At 44.1% G+C, this 26353-nt stretch overlaps 1 protein-coding gene across 5 annotated transcripts in view; it reads left to right on the top strand.

Moving 5' to 3' along the window:
• Positions 1-4994: 4994 nt before the first annotated feature.
• The window catches only part of RAPH1 (Ras association (RalGDS/AF-6) and pleckstrin homology domains 1), a 360831-nt gene continuing 339472 nt past the window's right edge, over positions 4995-26353 (top strand). For 4 of the 5 annotated variants that reach the window (XM_029606311.1, XM_029606310.1, XM_029606309.1 and 1 more), the window contains exon 1: positions 4998-5138. The gene's annotated coding sequence lies outside the window, so the exon portion shown is untranslated. Of the gene's footprint in view, positions 5139-26353 lie in introns of all 5 variants that reach the window. The other variant, XM_029606314.1, reaches the window with a different exon arrangement.

Here is a 26353-nt window from a genome sequence, read left to right as displayed (position 1 = left end):
ACTTCCAATTATAGGCTAACTTGTGCGCTAGCCTGACCGCACGATAGTACATCTGCCCCTTAATTAGTGCAGACTAATACCTTCCACTGCAGTGTGCTCTCATCTTTGGTCTGGAAAATTGGGATGCCTCTAATGTGTTATGACCGTCGGTCGCAAAGGGTTGTGACCGCATCTACTTACGTACTGCACCATCCTGCTTCCCTCTCCAGGCCTGTTCGCGGTGCGGGCTAGTCTCTGTCGCCGTGATCCCCATGGCTTCTCATGGCGGTCGAGACGCCACCCACGCCAACTCCAGGCCTTCATAGGTGCACGTGTGCACCACCGGGCCCTCTTTTGAAGTCGCTTCGGCGGGAATCTCGGGGGTGCCCCTGATTGATGATGTCATTGGATCAGGTTCTTAAGTTCCACCTTCACCCTCAGCTAGCCGACTTGGCAACAAGTTCCATTACTACTCTATGAGCGCCTGTCTCCGTTGTTCCTGTGGTGATGCTACCGGACTTTCTTGGACTCTGGAACCTGCCTGGTACCCGCTCCTCGGGGGCCAGCGTGTGCACTCTACAGGGAATCTGTATCTTGGCTTCCCCCGCTCCTCGGGTTGGCCCTGCACCTTCCAGAAGTCCTATCTTGCTGGATCCCTGCTCCTCGGGGCCACCACTGGGAACGCATTCACCACTTGGGAGTTCTATCTCTGTGCTTCCCCACTCCTCGGGGTAGTGCCTATATTCTATACTGAGCTTGTCAGTGTTTCCCCGCTCCTCGGGGCAGTGTCTACGTTCTTCACTTGGGACTGTCAGTGCTTCCCCGCTCCTCGGGGCAGTACCCTTGATTCTACCACTGGTCACTGCCGGCACCTCCTGCTCCTCGGGCTGGTCTACATCATCATCTGGAGACCTGACTCGGGCTTCCCCACTCTGCGGGTTGGCCTATGTCATCGCATCAATACCTCCTTCACTGTGCAGCTCCTCCCCTCGGGGGTGCTTCTACGGAATACCTCCTGCACGTCCTGTCTCGTGCTTCCCACTCCATGGGCCTGCCTAGCGCCATCCCCTTCGGAGGTCTCTGTCCAGATACTGATCTCCAACCCACCTACTTACTGTGGAGGTCTTTGCTTCGGTGTTTACTGAAGAGGATTTTGGGGAGGTACCCGTAATGGAGAAGGTTTTCATGGGTAATGATTCAGATGGACTGAATCAAATCACGGTGAACCTAGAAGATGTGGTAGGCCTGATTGACAAACTGAAGAGTAGTAAATCACCTGGACCGGATGGTATACACCCCAGAGTTCTGAAGGAACTAAAAAATGAAATTTCAGACCTATTAGTAAAAATTTGTAACTTATCATTAAAATCATCCATTGTACCTGAAGACTGGAGGATAGCAAATGTAACCCCAATATTTAAAAAGGGCTCCAGGGGCGATCCGGGAAACTACAGACCGGTTAGCCTGACTTCAGTGCCAGGAAAAATAGTGGAAAGTGTTCTAAACATCAAAATCACAGAACATATAGAAAGGCATGGTTTAATGCAGAGCTTTCCAAAGTGTGTGTCGGGACACATTAGTGTGTCGCCTGTAGTGTGGAGGTGTGTCGCCCGGTCCACAGGGCCGGCGGAAGCAGGGAATTATAGCAGGAAGATCGGCGGGCAGTGGTGGAGCTTACATCACCACGGCCCGAAGAAAAGGGTCACGTTCACTCCTCCTCCTTCCTGCCTGTGCAGCCCTGGAAGAAAAACGTTGCCGGAGCCGCGTGGGCAGGAAGGAGGAGGAGCATCTGCTGCGTACAGAAGAAGAGCAGCATTAATGGGCCGTTGCGGATCCCACGTCGCGACGGCCCGAGAAGAGGAGGAAACCCGATAGCAGGGCCGCTGCGGATCCCACGTCGCGGCAGCCCGAGAAGAGGAGGAAACCCGATAGCAGGGCCGCTGCAGATCCCATGTCACGGCCAGGGAAGATCAGGGCCTCTGAAGAGCCCATCCTTCGGCAACCCGTGCAGAGGGACAGCATGTGCCAGTGAGAGCCTGTGCTTGAGCAAGAGAGCATGTAGGAGTGAGAGAGCCTGTGTGTGTGAGAGTGAGACAGCATGTGCACGAGAGAGACAGTATGTATGTATGTATGAAAGAGAGGCATGTGAGAGTGAGAGCTGTGGATGTATGAGATTGCATGTGAATGAGAACCTGATTGTGTGTTTGAGGGAAGACAGATGGAGAGAAAAGAAATAGAAAAAAAGACCCTGTAAAAGGAATTGGCAAAAAAACAAGAAAGGAAAGGTGGAAAAAAAGCCTGTGACCAACCGATTAGAAAACTAAGATCAGACAGCAAAGGTAAAAAAAAAAATTACTTTTAGTGATTGGCACATGTAATCTTTGGGAATGTGCAAGAGTAGCACTTTCTCTATGCCGATCTCACAATGTACGAGATCAGCATGGAGGAAGTGGAAGCCTGCAAATATTTATTATGAGATAGGTTGTGTTGTGAAACATTTTATTTATGTATATATTTAAGGAAACATACATAAATTGTTGAAATACATTTTGTTCGTTTAACCTTTAACTTCTGGTTTGCTGGTAGACTGAATTACTGTGTCACGAAATTGTTTGTCTAAAAAGTGTGTCACCAACATGAAAAGTTTGGAAAGCTCTGGTTTAATGGAACAAAGTCAGCATGGCTTTACTCAGGGCAAGTCTTGCCTCACAAATCTGCTTCACTTTTTTGAAGGAGTTAATAAACATGTGGATAAAGGTGAACCAGTAGATATAGTATACTTGGATTTTCAGAAGGCGTTTGACAAAGTTCCTCATGAGAGGCTTCTAGGAAAAGTAAAAAGTCATGGGATAGGTGGCGATGTCCTTTCGTGGATTGCAAACTGGCTAAAAGACAGGAAACAGAGAGTAGGACTAAATGGGCAATTTTCTCAGTGGAAGGGAGTGGACAGTGGAGTGCCTCAGGGATCTGTATTGGGTCCCTTACTTTTCAATATATTTATAAATGATCTGGAAAGAAATATGACGAGTGAGATAATCAAATTTGCAGATGACACAAAATTGTTCAGAGTAGTTAAATCACAAGCAGATTGTGATAAATTGCAGGAAGACCTTGTGAGACTGGAAAATTGGGCATCCAAATGGCAGATGAAATTTAATGTGGATAAGTGCAAGGTGATGCATATAGGGAAAAATAACCCATGCTATAATTACACAATGTTGGGTTCCATATTAGGTGCTACAACCCAAGAAAGAGATCTAGGTGTCATAGTGGATAACACATTGAAATCGTCGGTACAGTGTGCTGCGGCAGTCAAAAAAGCAAACAGAATGTTGGGAATTATTAGAAAGGGAATGCTGAATAAAACGGAAAATGTCATAATGCCTCTGTATCGCTCCATGGTGAGACCGCACCTTGAATACTGTGTACAATTCTGGTCGCCCCATCTCAAAAAAGATATAATTGCGATGGAGAAGGTACAGAGAAGGGCTACCAAAATGATAAGGGGAATGGAACAACTCTCCTATGAGGAAAGACTAAAGAGGTTAGGACTTTTCAGCTTGGAGAAGAGACGACTGAGGGGGGATATGATAGAGGTGTTTAAAATCATGAGAGGTCTAGAACAGGTAGATGTGAATCGGTTATTTACTCTTTCGGATAGTAGAAAGACTAGGGGGCACTCCATGAAGTTAGCATGGGGCACATTTAAAACTAATCGGAGAAAGTTCTTTTTTACTCAACGCACAATTAGACTCTGGAATTTGTTGCCGGAGGATGTGGTTAGTGCAGTTAATATAGCTGTGTTTAAAAAAGGATTGGATAAGTTCTTGGAGGAGAAGTCCATTACCTGCTATTAAGTTCACTTAGAGAATAGCCACTGCCATTAGCATTGGTTACATGGAATAGACTTAGTTTTTGGGTACTTGTCAGGTTCTTATGGCCTGGATTGGCCACTGTTGGAAACAGGATGCTGGGCTTGATGGACCCTTGGTCTGACCCAGTATGGCATGTTCTTATGTTCTTATGTTCTTGCTGGGTTTTTTACTCTGCTCCTCGGGACCTCTCCAGTTTCACCCAGAGCTCCCGCTGTGCCTGACCTTGCTTCTCGATGGTGTGGACCTGTGGGGCTCCTCCCCTCGGGCCAAGGGTCCACAAACCCACAAACCAATGCATAATGACCCTGACCTAGCTATTATAGCTTTAAATATTTGTAACAGATAAATGACATCTGAATTAGCAGAGGCAAAGTTTGATCAGCACACAAATGCATACAATAAAAACCTACCTATAATTTGAAGCAGCATAGACAACTACAAGTTGTTTCTGCATAGCGTTCACCGAAATGTATTACTTAGTCATATTACTCTATCACAATATTGAGACTGGACTCATCCGTTTGTTACTGGCCTCTATTTGGCACTGGCTACAATAGAGGTATTTATTACTATATGCACAAATGTGACCACTACAGAAATATTGTCTTTAAATGATTGTTGATTGTTGTACTGCAGTAAAATTAGTATCTTGTGCAGCATCACACAGAATACTGTTGTGGTGTCATGGAGATATCATCATACATTTTGATAGAAAAGATGCCATTCTTTTAGGTTATCAGTTGAACAAAAACAAAATAATAATAAGGCACGATCCAGGCTATTAGGACAAGAAGTGTCAAGTGTTTTGACGAACTGGGGGTATGAAAAGTCTATTTTAATTTTTTAAACAAGATGTATTTTTCCATTCTCATTGGAGTGATATGCCTTCGGAGGATAGAGGTGCAGACATTGCAAAAGAGAGAGGCAGGCGGAAGGCTTCTAAGGATGAAACAACAGGACAATAATAACTAATTTGGGGGGGCCTCCGAGCGAGCCAGTGCAGCGCTGATCCCGGGAGCGGCGCCGGGACCGTATGAATGGAGGGAGCGGTGGGCGGGGCTTCCCGCTCCCCCGGCCGGTGATTGGTTGGGAGCCGGGCGCCGGGGGCCGGACCGGAAGTGAGCGCTCTGCAGCCCGGGCGGCGCTGCCCGACTCGCCCTGAGCGGCAGCTGGAGAGGGAGTGCGAGAGGGGCAGTGCAGCGGCCGCAGCCGGCGTGAGGTGCGCCGGGAGCCGGACAAGAAGGCGGCGGCGACAGCAGCAGCAGCAGGGGCTGGGCAGGCACGGTGAGTGGCAACATGGAACACGCGCCGCCGCTTCTTTTTCTTTCCTCTCTCCCACCCTCCATTTTCTCCGTCTCCTGATGGGACCAAAGGCGGCTTTCCCTTTCCAGCCTGGAGCCTGCCCGACTCCCCGGCGGCGCTGGCGAGGATGGGAGTGAACGCGCGCCGACGCTTCCCTTCTCCTCGTTCCCAGTGGGTGGGATGTGCTGGGGCTTTGGCAGCCTTTACGCCCCCCTTTCCATCGTCAGTCGATGCCTTCCCTCAGCCCCGGCGAAAGCCACTGAAATAAAGCGGAGAGCGCACGCGGGGGGCTTTGGCTGGGGGTCCGCACGAGCCGCCTTTGTGGAGGGGGGCGGGAGGCAAAAAAAAAAAAAAAAGTTAAGGATCTTCACCGGGGCACATCGGCTCCTGCTGCAGGATCCGGGGTAGGAAAGCGCCGGGGATCCCACCCAGGCCTGCGAAAGCTGGCGAATGCCAACTGCATCCCAGTGCATTGTTTTATAATCCCAAACTGCGCTCAGTCTTAAACATTTCTGTATGTCAAAAATCCGTGCCGACTGCCTCCCTCCCTCCCTCGATCTGGAAGGATTCCGCGCCCTGTGGCTGTCTCGTTTTGTTTGAAACCTGTGTCGGAGGGTCTCTTTGGCCGGGCTGGCACATCAACCAATAAATGTGGTTATTTGAAATACTCATTTACCTGAAACCGAAGCGGTGTGCGGCTAGAATCTGAGATGAGGGAAGGGCATGCACGAGTGGTAGGAAAGGCAGTGGCTGTCTTGGTGGGTCCCTCCCTCCAAGCGGTGCTCGTCTCGCTTTATGTTACTGTCAACAAAATGGGCTTTCTCCTTCATGCAGGAGAAAATAAATAATCCAACTTCTATCTCGACGGTTAAAATATTTGCGTAGGGTTTGACTTCTGTGGTCTTTGAGGTTTCCTCTGATTCTAGATTAGTCTGATGGTAGTTGAACTCGTCAGTCGAGGTTTCTGTGTGGTGGTGTGTATGCGTAGGTTTTATTGTTCTTCCAAGTCCAGGTAAACATGTTTGTTTTTATTAAATGTAATGGGTGCTTTGTATAAAGCATGTAATTTCTATAGGGCAAGTGTGTTGTTATGATGATGCCAACGTGAGCGTGTATCTAGGGGAATTCGTGTGCTCTAGGAGCAGTCTTCAATCTAAAAGGTATTTAACACCATACGTTGACCTGAGAATCTCTAGACGCCTGTTTTACTATCAGCACTGCTATTTCTAGTTCTTAATGTATCAAATTGTTTTAGGGCAAAGCCTACAAGGAGATCATTACGATTTTGTGTTTCAGCTAGCTCTTTCTCAGCTTATTGATTGTAGCTGGAATGACCAAGTTGCAAGGAAATCCATAGCAATACTGCAGGATTTGCAGAATCTCCACATAGCTGTTGATTCCAAGAGCAAAATGCAGTAGCTAGCCATACTGTAAGCCTAGTTGCAGATTGGTGATTTGGGTTAATGCTTGGAACCTAGACACTTTTGGCCAAAGTATATTGCACCCAATGCTCCACCATAGGAAAAAATAGTAGTAGGGTTTAGGAGCTGCAAAGAGCACAAATCAAGCAGATACTCTATATTTACTGTGCATTTTTATTTAACATGTCTGGGTTGTTTTTTTTTTTTTTTTATAAAGGTTATGTTGCTCAGACTTCTCTCTGCTGAGCCAGACATCACATACTGCTAATCTAGCATAGAGTCAAGGACACGTTTTCTGCATTGGGAGTTCAGTGCTAGTATTCTAAACTTTCATAATAGCCAATACTGCCCTGTATTGCTTATGGGGGGGGGGGGCTACCTTTGTTACCAATGTAATAAGTTGAGTGCTGAAACCATGTGCTGAGTTTCAGAGCACAGTTTCTTAATGTACAAGCTAAAAAGAATTTTAATTCCCACTGAAGTAAGTTATGCTAATGCATGTGAAATTAAGAAAATGTACACAAAAATATTTAGCACCCATAAAATCCTGCTGAGTCCTGTCATTGGACTGATATTAGCCCTGGACATGTTACTCCGCCTCTGACTGGGAGTTAAGTTTCCAGTGCTAAGAAAACACGAGGCATTGGGAGATAATGCCCAATAGGAAATAGACGATATTTCCTATTTCGTTGCGGTTCAGGGGGTGGGTTTCGGGCATTGTTTCAAGGGCATACGAAATAAATTCGGCCCAAACCGTGGGAAAACGAAATTTCCCGTGATGGGCCGATCTCTAATGCCATCATTAACATGGAATTTGCTTCAGATGGCACTGACCTGCACATGCATTGTTGTACGACTATTTTTTTGTGCAAGAAATTCTTTGCTACTTCAGCAGTAAAGTTCATGTGCGCTTCACTGAGTACATTTTACTGCATCAGCCCTATTGTGCAGGCTATACTCATTACTTTAGTATGGGCATCATGTGATATCATGGTTCTTGTTGGAGCAAGACATACCTTTTACATTTTTGTGTGTTTCTTTTCCAAGTAACAGGGACAGACTATTCCCAAAAACAATGAGCTGTGTTAGTCATATTGCTCAAATTCTGAACAGAAAATGCACTTACCAGCTGACCTGTATGTATGTTCAGGGTGTCAGCATTTTCATCGACACATCAAATGTGTACTCGGTGGCCTACTTTTGTCATCCAGGTTACAGGTGTTGCAGGTTTTCCCAGCATGTTTAATACTGCAGTAATAATCGTGCCTTTTCCCCCATATAAGCAGTGTAGCAAATGCTGTTCTATAGGTGTCCTAGTTAAGTTTACCTTGCTTGGGATTCTGCTTTTTTTTTTTTTTATATTGCTTAGTGTTGATGCAGACGACAATCTATTTGTGTGCAAATTTTTAACAAAGTTATAACATTGTTTCTCTTTCCTTGTGTAATATACATTTGGTATTTATTTTTTGAAGAAAATAGTGGAGTAAATTATAAACTACTGATGGTTTTTAATGTATGCAGATGCAGTTAAATCCTACAGGTACAATGGGTAAGGAGGATCTAGTTAAGTTTTCTAAATCAGTACATCCGATCCACATTTAGAAATGCTGATACCTCTGATAGAACGTATTCATTTTTCTTTCTTTAAGGAACATATTTTGGGATATCATTTCATTTGAGATGATTATGTTGGGGACTAGGAATGTTTTAATGAATTATGCTATTTTTCTGTTTTTAGATATGCAGCTCACTTTTGTTGTTTTTTTTATTGCCTTTCACAGAAGATGAGTAGGGTTTGAATCATTCTCCATATCTAAGTGGCCAGTCCATGCTGATTTAAAAAAAAAAAAAAAGTGAGGTTTAAATGCCAAAATTAATCTCAGAATCATATCCCAATATACCTGTTCCTCGTGATTGCTTGCCTGTGGAATTGGCATTTTCCCTCAGAAGCCCCATATATTTTTAACCTCATGTGGTTGCTGGGAAAATAGGCAAATAAACAGAGATCCATGTCAAATGTGAGAGTGGGTGGTACATCCTGCAGGTTAGATCAAGGTGTGGCTGTTATGCAGATAAGAAGTATCCTTTTAGTGCAGTAGCAGGAATATGTCTTGAGACTGGAGAAACTTTGAAAGTTAAGGTTATGCCCCAAATAATTCCTTGAAAGACTAATCGGATCTTCTCCTCTCAGCAAGGAATGATTCTTTATTTGTTTCAGTCTTGTTGTAAGATCAACTCCTTAGTACCACGCTAGCTGCCGTTGTCTCTACACCTTCTTTAAAAAAATGTGATTCAAATTCCGACGTGCCCTAAAACCTGCAGGCTGGCCTGGAATTTATATTCTGCAGTGCGGCTTTCTAGGAGCCTTAATAGTGCTGGCGAGAACCTGGATTTATTGCAGGCCACTTCCGAAGAAGGGGACCTGTGTGATTTTTTGGAAGCTTGTGCCCAACATGTTCTGTATCGCAGTCTGTGTAGAATACAGAATTTTGGTCCTAATATTGAGAACACACAAAATGAGATGCAGCTTGAACATGGAGTCCCTTGAGGGATTAGGATTGTGACTTTTGATTTGGAATAACTGGTACTGTTGAGAGGTTCATTCATGTATTTCTTCCTGTCTGATTGTGCCACTTCTGTTTATTTGTTGCCCTAAACTGTTTTCATTTGGAAGTTTTGAAGTCCATACGTTCAGTCACAACCACTCATATATTTTATTGGCATTCTTGCTAGGTGTTGTTAATCTGGTAATGCAGGGAAGTTCATCTTTTGTAAAGTAGTTCTCATCATTTAAATTTATGATAAAGGAGGTAAGGCTGAGTTGATATAGGTATTTTAAGCACTAGAAGTAAAATACTTGAAGAAGATGTTAACATTTCTCAAGTGTTGGCTAAATTGAAATGGCATGTATATTAAGTTTTGCTGAATTACACAACAAGTTCCCACTCATTTTGGGTATATGTTTTTTTCCTCAGAGGTTAAATAATGAAATATTTTTTCACGAATGAAATGCCCACAATTTTTTTCTTTTGTTAAATTTCCTTAATTTGAAATTAGCACATTTTATTGTATTTAAATTATCTTTAAGGAATGTATATTTCTTACTTCAGGATGCAGTTTTAACTGGTTTTTTTATGCATAAATTTTTTATGCATAAATTCCTGGATTTTTCCAAAGGAGACCATTTAAACCAACATTCACCCGGATTTTAGGATGATTAAAAAGCTGCTTCAGAGCTGCAGATGCAGCATTTCAAGGCCTCCAGCCGCTGTAGGCTAAAGTGCATGCTGTGTTTTAAGTCCCGCCTCCTCACCCCCTAAGCAGCCAAAGTGCCTGCTGCTGTCTGCTGCCATGAATGCATTTGAAACGGGCCCTGTCCACCAGGCGCACTTCCTGGCAGGCTCCCTGGCCCTGCAGGAAAGCAGACGTGCAGCGCTGCGGAGCCTGGAAGCTGAAGGAGAGGAGAAGCCTGGCGGCACCACCAGGAAGGATGAATGAATGCTGTTGCCGTGCAGGCAGTGGGGTGGAGGGGAGAGAGAGAGGTACAGACATGCTAGACAGGGGATGGGGTAAAGAAGGGGATGCTGCTGAGTAAGAGAGTCTGCTTAGTAATGCTTTATTGTCCTGGCTTCTGCCCACAATTCCTATGTCTACCTGGAAAAATGAGTCAATTTTTTTCAACTTATTTTCTCCTGTTTTTGTTCTTGTCATAATTAAACCCTGATAAATTCACGAGAAAAGTAAAGAACAATAAAAAGCCGAAAACAAAGGTCCCTAAGGATGAAGTACAGGTTCATAATGACTTTATGTTTTACACCTATCGGTATAGTGAAGGGCACCCAAAAGCAAAAGATTTTAGGAAGCTCAAAAGACCTTTATGAAATGAATGAATTCAGAGAATAGTGACAGAAAATAAGGGCCACGTTTTAAAACTTACAATAAATACCCCCCCCTACCTGTAGCTCTCAATTATTTCATTCTTGTTAATAAGATTAAAAGGGTCTGTTTTGAGAACTCATTTGTTTTACATCTATTGCAATTATTTACTGGGATCACACACATTTGGTAAACTGTTTTCAGAATAATTTGATACAAGAAAGCTTGTTGATCCTGGATTGCATTTATTAGGTGGGACACCCAGCAGTCGTCCTAGACTAATTATTATTATTATTAAAGGTATTTGGGGGCTCATTTGTAGACCATTGATGGTAGTTTAAATAGAAAAATGTTGGTCTAAACTCTCCCCATTTTGTAGAGTCTACCGATGTTTCTCTTTTCTGAAAAAGGACCTTTTGTATATAAAATCAGACAGTACTTAGACTGTTTTACAAATTGTGTAATTTAAGTAGATTGAAGTGAAGATATCTGTGAGGTAGCGTGTGCTTATCTCCTGGGTGTCTTCAGGGAGCTCAGACATAGATGTGCTCCCAGCTCCTGCTTTATCCGAGCAGCATTCCCTCTGCTTTGGGAGGTGAGTGCATCTCTTAGGTTGTGGTTATACTGGGAGTAGCAGAGAGTACAGGTACAAATGATAGAATAGTGTTTGTCCTTTTTATTAAGTGTTAATGAAGTGAAGGTCATGTGATCTGTCAGCTGTCCAGGAGGTCTGAATTCCTCTTTTCACTCCGGTGCTGAGTCAGGATCATGGAAATTATGTCCTTGGAAAATGGTGACGAGCTGATGTCTACAACAAAGGCTAGGAAAGATGTAAAATGGGAGTAGACAGTTGCATCCTCCGACTTATTTCCGTTTTTGGTAGTATCGGCTTTAGGACTTTATCATCTGTTTAATTATTTTCTGCTGCCGTTCACCTCTGTCGGCAGGCAGCCATGTTGTTGTTCTGTTGATTTGGACCGATTCCTTGTCACTTTAGCAGGCAGGAGGCTTAAGTGCCTGATTCACTCAGTGTGCAGATGATTTTCACGCTTGGAAATTGTTCATTAAAGCAAATGAAAACCTCTGTTCAAGGCATCCATATTTCTCTTCTTGCACTGAAATAAATCTCTGATCCTTCCTCTTTATGGACTTTTGTAGTTCTTAAGGAAAGAACACCTAACTAAAAGAAAAGGTGGACCGAGAGAGTGTGCATATTCTCAACTGTTTCATTTTGTGGGAGAAGCTACTTTTCTTCTGTCTGATCCTGGCAGTGGTGCCACTGCCTCTTGCATGCAAAATGAGGTGGCGGAGGCTGGTGCATACTTGGCTTTTCTGCATGCTTTTCTGTTGGAAAATACTTCAGGTTTTGAATTTTTTTTTTTTTTTTTTGTGTGTGTGCGAGGGAAGGGGGCGTTCATTTTATTTATTTTTTTAAAGGTGATGAGTGGGAACACAGCACATTACTAAATAGAAATCTGTGTGATTATAATGAAAAATTGCACCCATCATAGCTGCTGAGCACATTTCCTCCTTTGATATTTACACAGAAACGTTACATTGTGTGTATCAAACGCATGTAGTGGCCCGTAGGAAAAGGCTTGAATTAGCCCATGCATGAACCTCGTGAGCGAGTAACACTGTTTTTCTGAGTGCTATTCCGTTCAGTATGTGAGGTGTAGTTCTTTTTTTGTGTATATTGGTGTTTGTATGCTAAGAATACATTCCACAAGACCACAAGGGTATGGGTGAAGGTTGTCGCTTTGCTGTGAGCTTTATCTGCACTATTTTGACTGCAATTATCCAGTCTAAAAACCCTAAACAGAGGTGGCGAAGCTTTACTGTACCGTGCTGTGTCTTTGAGCCTTAAAAGTTTCAAACGTTTGCTAAGGCAACCATTTTTCTGTTTGCTTTTCTGATTTTGTGACACAGAATAAGTTCCCTGTGAAGCTGTATCTTCTCCCAGGTGGAAGGCTTCTTTTTCGTGTGTGTGTGCTTAGTTTTCCAGCAGTGCTCCTACTTGCCAGTTCGCTTGTTTCTGTTTCTGCAATTAAAGGAATATGGATTATATGTGCAGTGCCAGCCTTATGCTTGGGTTCTGCTGTGCTGGCCAATTTCTTTCCTCTTGATTACTAGCAGGAGAAGAGAGACCGGAGGTTTGCTGCGTTTAACTGTGTGTCAACCTATTGTGCAGCACATTCATCCCAAGAATGGCAAAAGCTACTCTTCTCTCTTTTGGTAAGAGGTGGAGGAATTTATTTACAACTAGCGGTACCCGGCCACGCGTTGCAGTGGCAGTCAGGTTCTTTACCCTCCCTCCCCCTTGCTCATTTACCTCAGTCACTCATCCTCCTCCCCCTTGGTCACTCACCCCCCCCTTCCCTCCCCTGTCCCCACTCCAACTCTCTCCCCTCACACTCACCTCCCCCCTCATTCTCCCTCCCCTCACTGTCACCTCCCCCTGCCTACTGCCTACCCTTCAGATCAGAAAACCTTTGTCTTTCTATTTCTGTGGGAACCTCCCCAATCCCAACCCTTTAAATCAAATAATAACCCCCCACCCTCCTCCCCCCCCCCCAAGACCTGGGAAATTAAAATTGTTGGTGCTGCATGTGGTCTGTCCCTGGGCATCTGTGCGCGTTGTGTAACCAAATAGGGGAGTGCCTAACCAAATTTGCACTCCCAAATTTGTTCGTGCAAGTTTAGTGTATGTATTTCTGTGTGAACCTCCCCCTTCCCCCAAAAAACAACCCTATGAGAAAAGTTCTCTTAAACTAACCACCCCACACTCTCCTGCCCCCCCCCCCCCCAGCCCTGCGAAAAACAGTAGCCCACCCCCTGCCTCCCAGAGTTGCTGAATGAATGAAACCTGTCCCCCCCCTCGTGACCCCTCCCCAAGATGTTTGCAATAAATTCATTACCACCCCCACCCTCCAGACCCCCCGAGACCTGATAAAAATGTCAGTCGGTGGAGCGGGTGTTCAGGAACGGTCCGGGAGCGATGTATTGGCGTTGGTCCGTCGGCTGCGAGCACTGAAACGGGTTCCGAAGACCCTTTGCCCTTACTATGTCAGTGGGGTGGAGCAATGGCAGCGGTAGGTCCTCTGACATAGTAAGGGCAAAGGGCCGCCAGCTGCCAGTCCTGAAAATGGTGCCGAGGGGCCCTCGCCCTTACTATGTCACATGGGCTACTGCTGCCATTGGTGTCCCCGAGTGGCATAGTAAGGGAAAGGGCCATCGGCGCCATGTTGATTGCTGGCAGCTGACGGCCGTAGTGCAGGAGATGTGTCCCGGACCGGTCCTGGCCCCCCCCCCCCCCCCCCCCCCCCCCCCCGCTGGAGCCTCCCGGACTTCTGTCAGGTTTTGTGTGTGTTGTGAGGGCCTGGGAAGTAAATCAATTTGGCATGTGTGTGGGGGGTGTGAGGAGGGTGGTGGGTGTATTTTATCTGTAAAGGAAATAGTGATCTTCCGGCGAAAAAAGTGCGCGAATGTGTTAAAATGGAAGTGAAACGTGGACCTGGACTGGCGAAAAGATTAGTGTAGCGTGTGTTAGTGTAAGGTGTAACAGATGGCGCTTACGTCCAGCAGATGTCGCTGTCTTCTGGAAAAAAATCTTTAAACCTATTTTACCTGTCACAGGTGTGACATATCTATAATGTAAGTACAGAAGAACCTTCCTGTATGCGAAATGAAGGTTGTGTCCAAATTTGAAAGCAATCGGTTCAGTGGTTTCTGAGATTAGCGATTTTGTCCAAACTATTTAACATTTTTATTTATATAGATATTTCTAGCTGCAGATAGTGACATTGTTATGCTCAGTGGGTAACAAAAGAACATTAAAAAACAATTGTAAAATATTATTGACAAATGACTAGTTTTATTAAAACATCATACATATTATTAATGGAATACTGTGGTAATTGTTTGTTTTATTTTTAATGTTTTTAAATTCATTTTCAGTTATATGTGCTTTTGGATTGTCTGTCAAGTAGATAAAGTGAAATGATTTTTTTTTTTTTTTTTTTTTTGCTGCTAGTTGTATTTATTGAAATTAGAAGACTTGCTGCAGTACAAAGGGAAATGCTTTCTGCAAGACTGAGGCTTTTCAGACTGCAGGCTGGGCTTGTACTGGAAGAAAGAAAGAGAATAAACTGCTTTTGATACTTTTTTTTTTCTAGATGTGGGCTCTCACTGGCTGTGGATTTAATGAATACTTAAAGCCATCCCTATTAGTGTCAGCGTATTCTTTGCTGTGAAGCCCACAGGATGCTAGGAGACTGAGAATGAGGTTGTTAGAACGGGAATATTGAGACTAGCAAGAGAACGGCAGTTTGTGGAATTAGGAATAGAAATGAGGAAAGAAAGTGGCAATGGCAGTAGAGAACCAAAACATGACATTTGGTGTGTGCGATCTGTAGAACTCCTCCCAAATAAAGGATTTGGCACCCCCTCTGCTTGTTTAAATTGTATCATCGGTAGTGCAAAATTTAAAATTAGCTCAAACAGATAGTTAAAGTACAGACCATGCCAGGCCACACTAGAGGGATTCATAGCCATCTGTGTAGTGAATCTGAAGTATTGCAGTTTTTTATCGAGAAATAAATTCAAAGACTAGAGGTTATGTAGAGAGGCTCAGAGGAAATATGAAGAAATGCTTCTTACTGACAGGGCAGAGATGTGTTTTCTATGTGGGATGGGTTATTGGTATTCTGATAGGAAAGAGTTACCGGAACTGGTCTTCTCTTGGCCTAACTTACAGGTCGATCCAGTAAGGGCAGGTAGGAAGAGCTGCATTAGTGCCGGGCGCACCCGCGGTTGCCGCACGCACAGTCCGACTCGCCTACCGCTCGATCCTGTACTATAATCTCATGCAAATGTAAGCGTCCAAGAAGCGTTAGGCCCGCGCAACCCATTTTACTGTATAGGCGCTTAATACAGCGCCTATACAGTATCCTGGGTGCGCTGGTGCCTGTCATTTCAAATGACATTTGAAATGACAGGCACCAGGAAGTGGTTCCCAACTTTAACCCATAAAAACCTAAAATCCCCTCCTCCCGAAGTGGCTCGACATGTGCCAACTTACCTTTTGTTGTTTTTCAGCCCTTTCAGCCTTCTCTGCTGTCCTCCGGAGGGGGGGGGGGGGCAGCCGGCGGTGAAAGCGGCTTGCAGCGGTGTCCCCCGGTCCCGGTTCTCCTGGCTCTCGATGATGTTCTAGCAGCGGCCAAGAAATTAAAAGAAGAGCGCGGGTGCAGCCAAGGGGCAAAAAAAAAAAAGACGTCACGCCCGCCCGTCCCTGTGCTTTCATTGGCTATTTGGGCGCTCATGCCAATGAGGGGGGGGGGGGGGTAGCTGTCAGCCAGAAGTCTAGCTGGAGTACCTGCGGGAACATCGTCGAGAGCCAGGAGAACCGGGACCTCCGCGGGGGGGGGGCGCTGCAAGCCGCTTTCGCCGCTGGCTGCCCCCTCCAGAGCACGGCAGAGAAGGTTGAAGGGGCTGAAAGCAACAAAAAGTAAGTTGATAACATGTCCAGTCGCTTCGGGAGGAGGGGATTTTAGGTTTTTAGGTTTTCTTTTTGGGGGAAAGTTTGCCGTCTACCCCTACCCCTGCCTCTAACGCAGGGGTAAGGGTAGGCGGTAAATTAGCAGGTTAAACGCGCGGCAAAACGGCAGGGTAAAATAGCGATAGTCGGGGCGTGCGTTACTGTATGGGAGGGAATAGCTAATTCGATCGTTTACATCTCATATACATGCCGCGGGCGGAAGGGGTTACCCGGGGATTTAAAGAGGCGGTAAGGATGGGTTAAAGGGGATAGTGTATCGCAGGAAGGGCTAACGCGGCTGGAAAGTGAGTAGAAAGCGGGTTAGGAGCGGGGTAACCGCGGCCGCACTTTACTGTATCGAGCTGTGAGTGATCTTAGTGCCTAGGAATCTTATCCCAATGTCAGCAGAATGCCACCAGGCAATAAAATCAACAAGTAACAAGTCTGGGGACCTTCTCTATAATCATGAGCAGTGAATCCAAAACAGTTTCCAGAACCCAAAAAGGAAGGGTTATCCCTTTCTCACCAAGACCTATTCGTATTGTGGCAGATGCACTGCAGATGGCAGGTCTTGATGCTGCTCTTCTCCCAGTCCTGACTCCTGGATGTTGGAGCTGTTGCCGTCTTTCTGTTCTTTCTTTTTCATTTTGCTCCTCTTCCTTCTCAACTTTCTGTCCTTAAGAGCCATACTTTTGTTCCATTTTAATGTTCTAATTACTGATTACTTCTGACTTTCTATAGGTGTACATGACACTACCTAAAGTTCACTTGCGGTTATTTATTTATTTATTTATTTATTTCTTTTGTATACCGACATTCGATCGAGATATCACATCGGTTTCCAGATAACAGGTTGAATAGGGCGAGAACTGCCCTATTTTTACATTATAACAAGATAACAGTTAAATTAATTTAAACAATAAAATAAAATACTATAAGAAACATTGCAACAGTTGTATATATAAATGTGAGTATAGAGTTGTGGCATATAGCCTATTTACAAAATGTACAATATGTCTTGGGTACGGGTAGAGAGGGGACAAGGATATGGGAGGAAGGGAGGGAGGGAGGGAAATGTGGGGGGGGGTGGTGAAGGGGGAATGGGGTGTTAAGCGTTAGTGCAGTGTGGTAGTCAAGTGGGTAGGCTTTCAAGAACATGTATTTTAGTCTGGTGGGGTTCAGGAGGGAACGCTTTTAAGAACAGCCATGTTTTGAGCTGTTTTTTAAAGACTTGTGGTGAGGGTTCGTTTCTGAGATGTGTGGGGAGGGAGTTCCACAGTGTAGGGCCAGCTATTGTAATGGCTCGTTTGCGTGTTGCATTGAGGTGGGCATTTTTGAGGTTTGGTATGGAGAGGAGACCTGAGTTGGTGGATCTAAGAGATCTTTGTGTGATGTATGGTTGGATGGTGTTTAGCCAGACCATTTTGTTGTTGTTTATTTTTTTGTGTATAAGGGTGAGGGTTTTATATGATATGGGTATCTGGTATTCCAAGGAGGAGGGAGTTGCAGTAGTCGAGTTTTGAGAAAATAATTGATTGAAGTACTGTTCAGAAATCATGGGGTTGGAGGAGGGGTTTGAGTTTTTTAAGTGTTTGTAGTTTGAAAAATCCATCTTTGATTGTATTGGAGATGTGTCGTTTAAAGTTGAGTTGGCTGTCGATAGTTACTCCTAGGTTTTTTGTGGATGGTGTGAGTGAGGTTCTTGGTATGATTGGCATCCCCGTGTTGTTTGAGCTTCCTGAGTTGTTTGAAGGGGTGCTCTCGAGGGGGGAGGAGGGACGGTCTTCCTGGATGTGAATGATTTCTGTTTTGGCTTGGTTGAGGCAGAGTGATAGTTGGGATAGCAGTTGTGATAGTTTTGAACTGAGTTTGTTCCATCTTTCCAAGGTGAGTTCAATGGATTTGGTTATGGGGAGTAGAATTTGTATGTCGTCTGCGTAAACGAAGTAGGTGAGGTTGGCATCAGAGAGGTATTTGCATAGAGGGAGGAGGTAGATATTGAAGAGGGTCGAGGATAGAGAAGAACCTTGAGGGACGCCATGGTTGAGGGGCACTTGTGAGGATTCAGATGAGTTTGTCTTGACAATGAAGGATCTGTTAGTGAGGTATGATTTGAACCAATTGAGTGTAGTGTCTTGAAGACCGATTTCTTTAAGCCTGTTGAGGAGTGTTCTGTGGTTGATGGTGTCAAAGGCGGCTGATATATCGAGGAGTATCAGAAGAAATGTTTTTCCACTGTCACGGCCTCTCAGAATGGTGTCGGTGAGAGCGAGAAGGAGAGTCTCTGTGCTGTAGAATTTTCTGAAGCCATGCTGTGTTGGGTGGAGAAAATTGTGGGCATCAAGGTGGTCTGTAAGTTGATTGTTTACAGTTTTCTCGATGATTTTTGCTAGGAATGGGAGGTTGGAGACTGGTCTGTAGTTTGCAGGATCTGATTTGTCGAGTTGCGGTTTTTTGATGATTGGTTTGATGATGGCATTTTTGAGTTTGTCAGGGAAGATTCCTTGCTCAAGTGATAGGTTGATGATTTGTGTTATAGGTTTGACAATACTCTCTTTGATGAGTTTTAGGGTTTTGATGGGGATGGAGTCTACGGGGTGGGAAGCTGGGTTGGTTTTTTTGATGATGGGTTCAATTTCTGTAGATGCAACTGGTGTGAATTGGGTCCAAGTGTGGATGGGTGGATGGATGTTCGTTGATTCGTTGTGGGATGGGGGAATCTTGGCAATGATGTTGTCGACTTTGTCCTTGAAAAATTGTGCTAGTATGTCACTGGAGATGCTGTTGGAGTTTGGCGTTGAGTCGTTCTGGATAGGGTTGGTGAGTTCTTTGACGTAAGAGAAGAGGGTCCTCGGGTTAAATTGGTATTCATGAATTCTTGTTGTGTAGAAATTGCGCTTTGCTGTGTTGAGGTCGGCTGTATAGTTGTGTAGTAGGGTTCTGTATTTGTCTTTTAGGTTTGGTGTAGGAGTTCGTCTCCATTGTTTTTCGGTTTGTCTCAGTGTTCGTTTTGATGTTTTCAGTTCAGGGGTGTACCAAGGAGCATTTTGTTTAGTAGATGGTCTGATTTCCTTTTTTATTGTGGGGCATAAAGTATTGGCTATGTCAGCATTGATGGAAATCCAGGAGTTTGTGGCTGAGTTGGCATCATGTAGGTCAATTGTTTTTAGTGCTTCGGGTAGCAGCTCTGCAAGATCTTCACTGGAGCATGGTTTAGTGTATTCGATGAAGCAGGGGTCTGTTTTTACTGTGGACGATTGATGTTGAAGTTTGGCTTGTATGAGGTAGTGGTCGGACCATGGAGTCGGGGTTGTAGTGGGTGGTTCAGTTGTAGATATTTTATTGTTAATGAAGATTAAATCAAGGGTGTGCCCAGATTTCTGAGTGGGGGAGTTAATGATTTGGGAGAATCCGAGGGCAGTCATGGTGGATAGGAGCAGTTCGCAGGTGGGAGATGGTGGGTGGGTATCAATATGTAGATTGAAGTCTCCTAGTATGATGGCTGGTTCTTGTAGGCTGATGTGTGTTGTGATGGCTTCGACCAGGGGGGAGAGGTTGTGCTGTAGGCATCCAGGTGGGGCGTAGAGGAGAAGTATTTGTAGATGTTTTGATTTGAATAGGTTGGTCTCGAATGGGGGGGGTAAGTTAAGGGGGTAAGAGGAGAATTTAAATTTTTTGTGTGCAAGGAATAGTAGTCCACCTCCCTTTCTTTTGTTTCTAGGTATGGAGAATATGTTGTAAGTGTTTCGGGGCAGTTGATTGAGTAGGACTGTGTCAGTGTGTTTGAGCCAGGATTCCGTTATACAGAATATGTCTGGTTGGTAGTCTGTGAGCAGGTCGTGAATGATTGGGATTTTTTTTGGTGATGGACTGTGCATTGATGAGGAGGAGAGTTATGAGGGTGAGAGTGTTAAAGGATATTTTAGGGTTGGAGTGGATTTTGGTGAGGCGTCTGGTGGAGGGATGTGATTTGGGAGGGAGGTGCTGGATGTAGCGGTGGGGTAGTTTGGGAATGCGTTGGATTGGATCCATTGTGTGTGTATTTGTTGTGTGAGGGAGCCTGTTTGATTGCTGCGTGACTGTTTAATGATGTGGGACAGTTTGTAAGTAGAGGATTGCATAGAAGATTTCATGGGTTGAGTGTTGGAAGGAGGGAGTAGGATGGATTGGTTGTTTAGGGATGTGGGGGATTGTGGGGAGGTCTATGAGTAATGAGTCACTTAACGAGGCAGTGGTACAAAAAGGGGAGTGCACAAAGGGAGTGCACTAAGGAGCGCACAAAGGAGCAGGCTCCTTTGTTGTGCTCCTTAGGCGCCTGGGTGTCTCTCAATTTAAATTTAGAGTCTGATCAGGGCTGTCCCCTAATTGGCTGTACGTGTTCAGCGTACCCCTCGGAGGCGGAAGACAGTCTGGAGGATGACGTCTGCGAGGTCTCTGACGTGTAGGTAAGGAGCTGACCAATCGGCTGCCGCTGCTGCGTCTGGGAGGGGGCGGAGTGGAAGGCCCGGCCGCGTGTCCGGTGCTGGAGCCCCGGAGGCGAGTGCTGGGCTTTGTGCTGTAAAAATTTGCTTTTTCTAGACTAGATAAAGGCCAGTAGATTTGGCTTAAGGTAGATACTTTGTTGGTTGTATTTATCCATTTCGTTATGCCCGTCGTCATTTTTGAACTAGCAAGGCCTCATTATTTAATACGGTAGTTACACCCTTCTCATGGGCTCTAACTGGCATAAACTTATCTATTACCAGCTCTCATGCTCTCCTTTATTTGTGTGTGAGGTTACAGGCCTTTTTTTTTTTTTAATTCCCTTTCTGGCCTTTGTATTTCTTGCTGATCTTAGGATATTCTTGTACCAGCTCAGAGTAACTCTTTGCAGATGATTCTGGGAATTTCAGGACTGCTTAGCAGAGGCTTCTGAGGGTTGGTGAGTACTCCAGGCTGCAACATGACCAAATATTGTCAGCAGAATGGAGACCCATATTTTGACAAAATGTAAACATGCTTGTGGATAAATATAGGGCAGTGGTAAGAACAGGTTGGGTAAAGTCTATGGGATGGGTGGGGGTGGCAACTGGTGTTGGTTTAAGTATGGGAACTTAGATAAGTATCCATCTGGAATGGTAGAGGATTAAAGAGGAATGACCACCAAACTAACTTGTATAAGGAGCAGGCAGTCAGTATTCCATGCTTGACATCTGGGGATATAAGCTATAGCTGGATAGACAGGAGCAATCGGGCTTTATTACGGGACTTTATTAATATGCAGGTGAATGAGCAGGGCTGCTTCGGTGTTTGGACACACGCATTTTCGGTCAAGTCTGGAAAAATGACAGCAGCTGCACTGAGAAGCAGCATCAAACCAGCTAAGTGGTCTGCATGCCATTGGATGTTACCTTGGGGCAACTGCTAGTACCGTATGTCTTAAAAATGGATGGCTTACTTTCAAGCCATGATAATAACATGAATTCAATGAAACATATCTCCTCTATTTGCATTCTCTTTCAAGGTTACATTTATCAGCAAATAAAGGATCAAAGGAAAAGTTTGATGCCTGTGCTTTTTGTCCTGAGACGATGCTTAGTGATTGAAAATATTAATAGGTTTTCAAAGCAAAATGTCATAGAAGCAAACGAAGATTTATACCTGCCTTGTAGGGATGTGCTGGGAAATTTTTTTTTTTTTTTTGTTTTGGTTCACTTTTTACACGTTTAGATCATTTCTTTTTGTGGACTTTAAAAAAAAATTTTTTTTTTTTTTTTACTGTTACTCATTTCGGAAAGTAGCATGTGCTGTTTTCCAAAGTGAATGCACCTGAAAATCTGGGGGATTCTTGGGAGGATTGAACATTTGTTTCAAGCTAACATGAGCCAAAAAGAAAATGCCCACCAATTTGGATTATGATGTTTTCAAAACAAATGTTACATCCCTTCTGTCTTGAGTATCTCATTGATTTCAGTGCACTCTGTCCCATTCCTCCTCTTCTTATCTTATCTTTTTTCGTGGATAAGTATTACTCAGAAGATGGCTTCCCTTCTTCCCTTCTTGTTGCTGGATATGTATTTGATACTTACTTCAGAGAACCTATATTAGGTTAGAAGGGATATAAATGGAGGCAGAAATAGTAATTGTGAATTACTGTGGAAAACTAAAGCTTAAAATGAGGTATTTCACCCATTCTTAGCTGTCATGCCTATTACCATAAATGGGAAAGGGACCTATGGGAACGAGTACCCTTTCTTTATAAAATTCATTTTAATATCAGACTGTTGTCCCTTGGTACCTATATCCTTAGCTGATAGATTGTGTACACAGCAGGTGTATGAACTTGTGATCATGTTAGTCTTGTAATTGGATAAGTTTATTGCTGTTACCTCTTAATGTGAGAGCAGCTCTGCTTTCACTATTGCTGGAGAAGGAATAATTTCATAGTTATTTATGCCATTTCCTTGTAAGAGCTGGGCAGCCAAAATTAATATATGCAAATAAAAAGTTCTATTAGAGAAAATGCTGACACATTTTGTTGTTGTTTAATTCTTTTGACCGAGCAGTTGGCCTAGTTACCACAGAGGGTACAACTGGAATTACATGTGAGAGGACCAGCATGTAGAAAATAAGTAGCAATAAAGTGGCCTATCAAAGGGGTGAGTTGTTGAGCTTGTAAGTCACAGCACTGGTCAGTAATTTTTACACATACGATGTCTCAGTCGTATTGCCGGATGACAACTGCGATGAGTGAGAAGCGGCAGAACAAGAGGCAGCCAAGTACTAGCGAAAGTGACAGGTAATTGAAGAGAAGTGGTGGAAGAGATAGGACAATGGGAGACAAGGTTCTGAAGATAACGGGGATCTGTATGAAGAAAAGCAATGACAATGGGCCTGTAGCTTTACAATATGATGCCTGAAAGGGAGGGTAGACCAGTGACATTTGTAGTAAAGGAAGGGAGTCTTGGGAGCCCCCCCAGACTGAAAATGCGCGTTATCTTCCCTAAGTCTCAGGTTCACATGTCGATTGAAATGTAGGATAGCCGTTATATTTTCAGGGTTATTGTGTTGGAGATTCACTACAGCACCCACAAACAAATTTAACAATCGGAATGCTTCTCAATGACGTGTAAGTGCTGCAAAGGCTTTAGATTTTGAAATTCATTTATTCCCCGTTTCTCTCTCTAAACAAAGCAAGAGCTCAAAAAACATGCTTTGGGTGTGCTGAAGTTCCTGATGGAATCACGGACTGTGTGTTAGATGATGAAGGTGGTGGTGCACCATGATAAAGCGAACCCAGTGCCGGTGTGTCACGACACACAGATTGGGAATCACTGTGTTAGAAACAGAGTAACTTATTAACTGATGGAAAAGAAATGATGTCCCTTGTAAGCTTCAGCTTTGTAAGAACCTTGCTAGCTAAAGATATGGGTTGTTAAAAAAATTTTTCCGCTATCACATTTTTTAAAAATAAAATATTTTTCGAGGTGTCCTATGAGAACTCCGCTCCAGTTGCAAACAGTTCTGAAAGATAGAACTCATAGAGCCCTGGAATAAAACCAGCGTTTTTCACAACATATTTTTCTGACACTCCGCTCTTCCATATATTGTGAGAGACTGGGAGGCTTTAAGGATTAGGTTGCATTTAGACAATCCATCAGCTAAATATAGTATTATGCTTAGGGCTGGAACAGTTCCAGGTGCTGGGTCACCTGCGCATCTAAGATTCGGGGCTTGAGATGTGGGTGGGGAGAATTGTGATGGCTAATGGCAGTAGAGGCTGAACTGGAAGCAGCCTCTGCAGACCCCATTGCTGCAACCAGGAAAAGAAAGCTGGGAAGAGTAAAGAAGAGAGGTGAGGCGCGGGGGAGAGAACCTGGAGTTTGGGGGGTGGGGATGGTGTTTGGAAACAGAGAAGGGTGTTTAAAGGGAGGAGAAGGGCAAAGGAGCGTGCTTAAAGGAACGAGAGAGAAAGCGAAGGCAAAAGGTAAACATAAGAGGCAAACCCAAAAACAGACAAAATATCAAAAGCAAAATAAACAAGGATTTCCAATGGTAGGGGGGCTCTGAGCAGGCATCAGACGTCCCTGCCTAAGGCAGTATCAGACTTCCATCTTAATCGGTCATTTGTCCTTCCAACATTCTTTCCTAGGCCACATGTCCACAAAGGTGAACAAGCCTGGCAGAGTTTAGATAGCAACTTACCCACTCCATGGCTCTTTGCTAAGACCTGAAGCTCACCGTCACTGTGTGCTGAAGTGACTGCCACCAACAGCATGACCGTGGCACCCTTTAGACTATCTAGTCTTATTGAGGCCCAGAGTCATGCATCTGACGACGTGGACTCCGATCCTCAGAAGCTCACGACCTCTATAAATTAGTCTATACGGTACCACCCACATCTTGGTCATTTTTCCCCTAAATAAGCAATATGAGTCTGTCTTATAAGAAACTGAATTCATATCATTAAAGCACATCTTGCAAAATATAGGTTGTAGCAATCAAATCCTGCTGTAACAAAATCTTCCTAACAAAGTAGCTGACTCTCGGCCTATTTGTGGATTAGAATGAACTTTAAACAAACAGGTTCGTGTTGTTGATAAATGACACTGGTGGTCTGTCGGCTTATTGCCTGCCCTGTAGACCCCTATTTTAACATGTCACATAAAAGATGTTTTAGTTAAATAATTTTTACCTTTTGTTTACCTAGGGTGGGAAACGAGGAGCAATGACTTGTCAGTCCAGTGGCTTCATTAGTTCATTGAATTGAGCTTGTGACCTTTCATTGGAGGAGGTGATTTATAATTGCTCGTGGATGAGGGACAAAACTCTCTTCTCGATTTGCAGTGGACTCCGAAGGAACAGTTAATTGTTTAGCAACAGGATATATGTTGTGCTGGATAAAGTGATCTGTTTCAGGCCCCCCATGACCTGCTGGTTGAAAATTTCCTGCCAAGCTTGGTGTAATTATAGCAGTCATCTGAAAATATTTCATGGTGTCTATTGGAATAGTAAATGGCCCAAGAGGCAAGCACGGCCGTATTATTTGTCTATGCACATAGTTTCGGGTGGCCCTTTTCTCACTTGCTATTGAGAAGCATGAACAGCACTAGAATAATAGTCTCGTAAGATTGTATACAGAATATTTGGTTGCCCTTTTTCTTTCTCTATCCCTCAAAGAAGCTTATTTTTCCTGTTTGTGCTGGAAGTGTTCATTTAAATTTTAATTTAAAAATCATTTAATGCTGTATGGAGATACTGAGTTCAGTACTATGTGAATCTGCTTAAGGATATTAAATTTCACCCTCCGTAAGACTGGCAGCCAGTGTAACTTGTACATTTTCAGCAATTATATGTTAGGGCTGTCCCCGGCTAATACTCTGGCAGCATAATTTTGCAGCACCTGAAGAGCTTGTAATGTTGTACTAGGATATAAACTGTTACAATAGTCAAAGCTCGCGTAGTCTGTAATACAGTTAAAATATTTAGAGTTTAAGATTGATCTGTCAATCTTAAAATCTAAAAATAGAGAGAAGATAGTACGCCTGGCCAGGGGCATGCCTTAGAGAGGCCGGGTGGACCACAGTAGATGTCTTCTGCCTGTTGCCCGTAGGCTTGGATGCAGGCGGAAACTGGAAACGGAGCAGGATTGAAGCCAAAGACCAGGAATGAAGCAGGCTTCAGAAAATGTACAAGGAAAGAGGCCAGGCACCAGGATAGCACAGAGTGAATACTGTGAGGCCTGTTGTGTCAGGGCTCCGTATGTACGGCCCTCAGTTTGGGACGTTCTTAATACTGGTCCAATAGGGAGGTTCTAGGCACGGGGCTCCCTAACCCTGTTTTAGCTTCATGGTTCCTACAGGATTCTTACTGAGCCGCCGTTCTGTGGCTCTGCTGCAAGATCCTCTGGCCTTGATCACCTGGGGCCACAGATTTGATCTCCGCTGCTTCTAAACAAGATTTGTCTCCGCAGCAGCCGTAACTTATAGACCGTACCTTTAATAATTGCATTTACAATGCCTTTAATCACTCTTTGCCAGTGGCTTGAAGGATATTGCTGAGTCAAATATCATCCCCAAATTATGGACCTGGGTGGGAGTCTGGCTTGCAGTTCCCAGCTGAATGAATAAAGGCACTTCCGAACCTGCAGATCTTGACAGATTTAAATGTCTCCCCATGATTGAGTTTTAATTTGTTTGAAAACAGCCATTGTTGAATTTAACTACTTCCTTAAGCGTATCATCAGTTATATTTGATACAGGAATAGCAATTTCAGCATTACTGGTAAAAATCCAATAGTTTACATATAAATCTGCTAAAATTCTACAAATAGGTCTTACGTAACCATTAAACGGAGTAGCAGAACCCGGCAGCACACCTCTCTC

This window comes from Rhinatrema bivittatum, chromosome 6 (assembly GCF_901001135.1).
Source record: "Rhinatrema bivittatum chromosome 6, aRhiBiv1.1, whole genome shotgun sequence".
Lineage (NCBI taxonomy): Eukaryota > Metazoa > Chordata > Amphibia > Gymnophiona > Rhinatrematidae > Rhinatrema > Rhinatrema bivittatum.
Note: the sequence above shows the minus strand (reverse complement) of the source record. Positions and strands in the feature narration are given on the sequence as shown.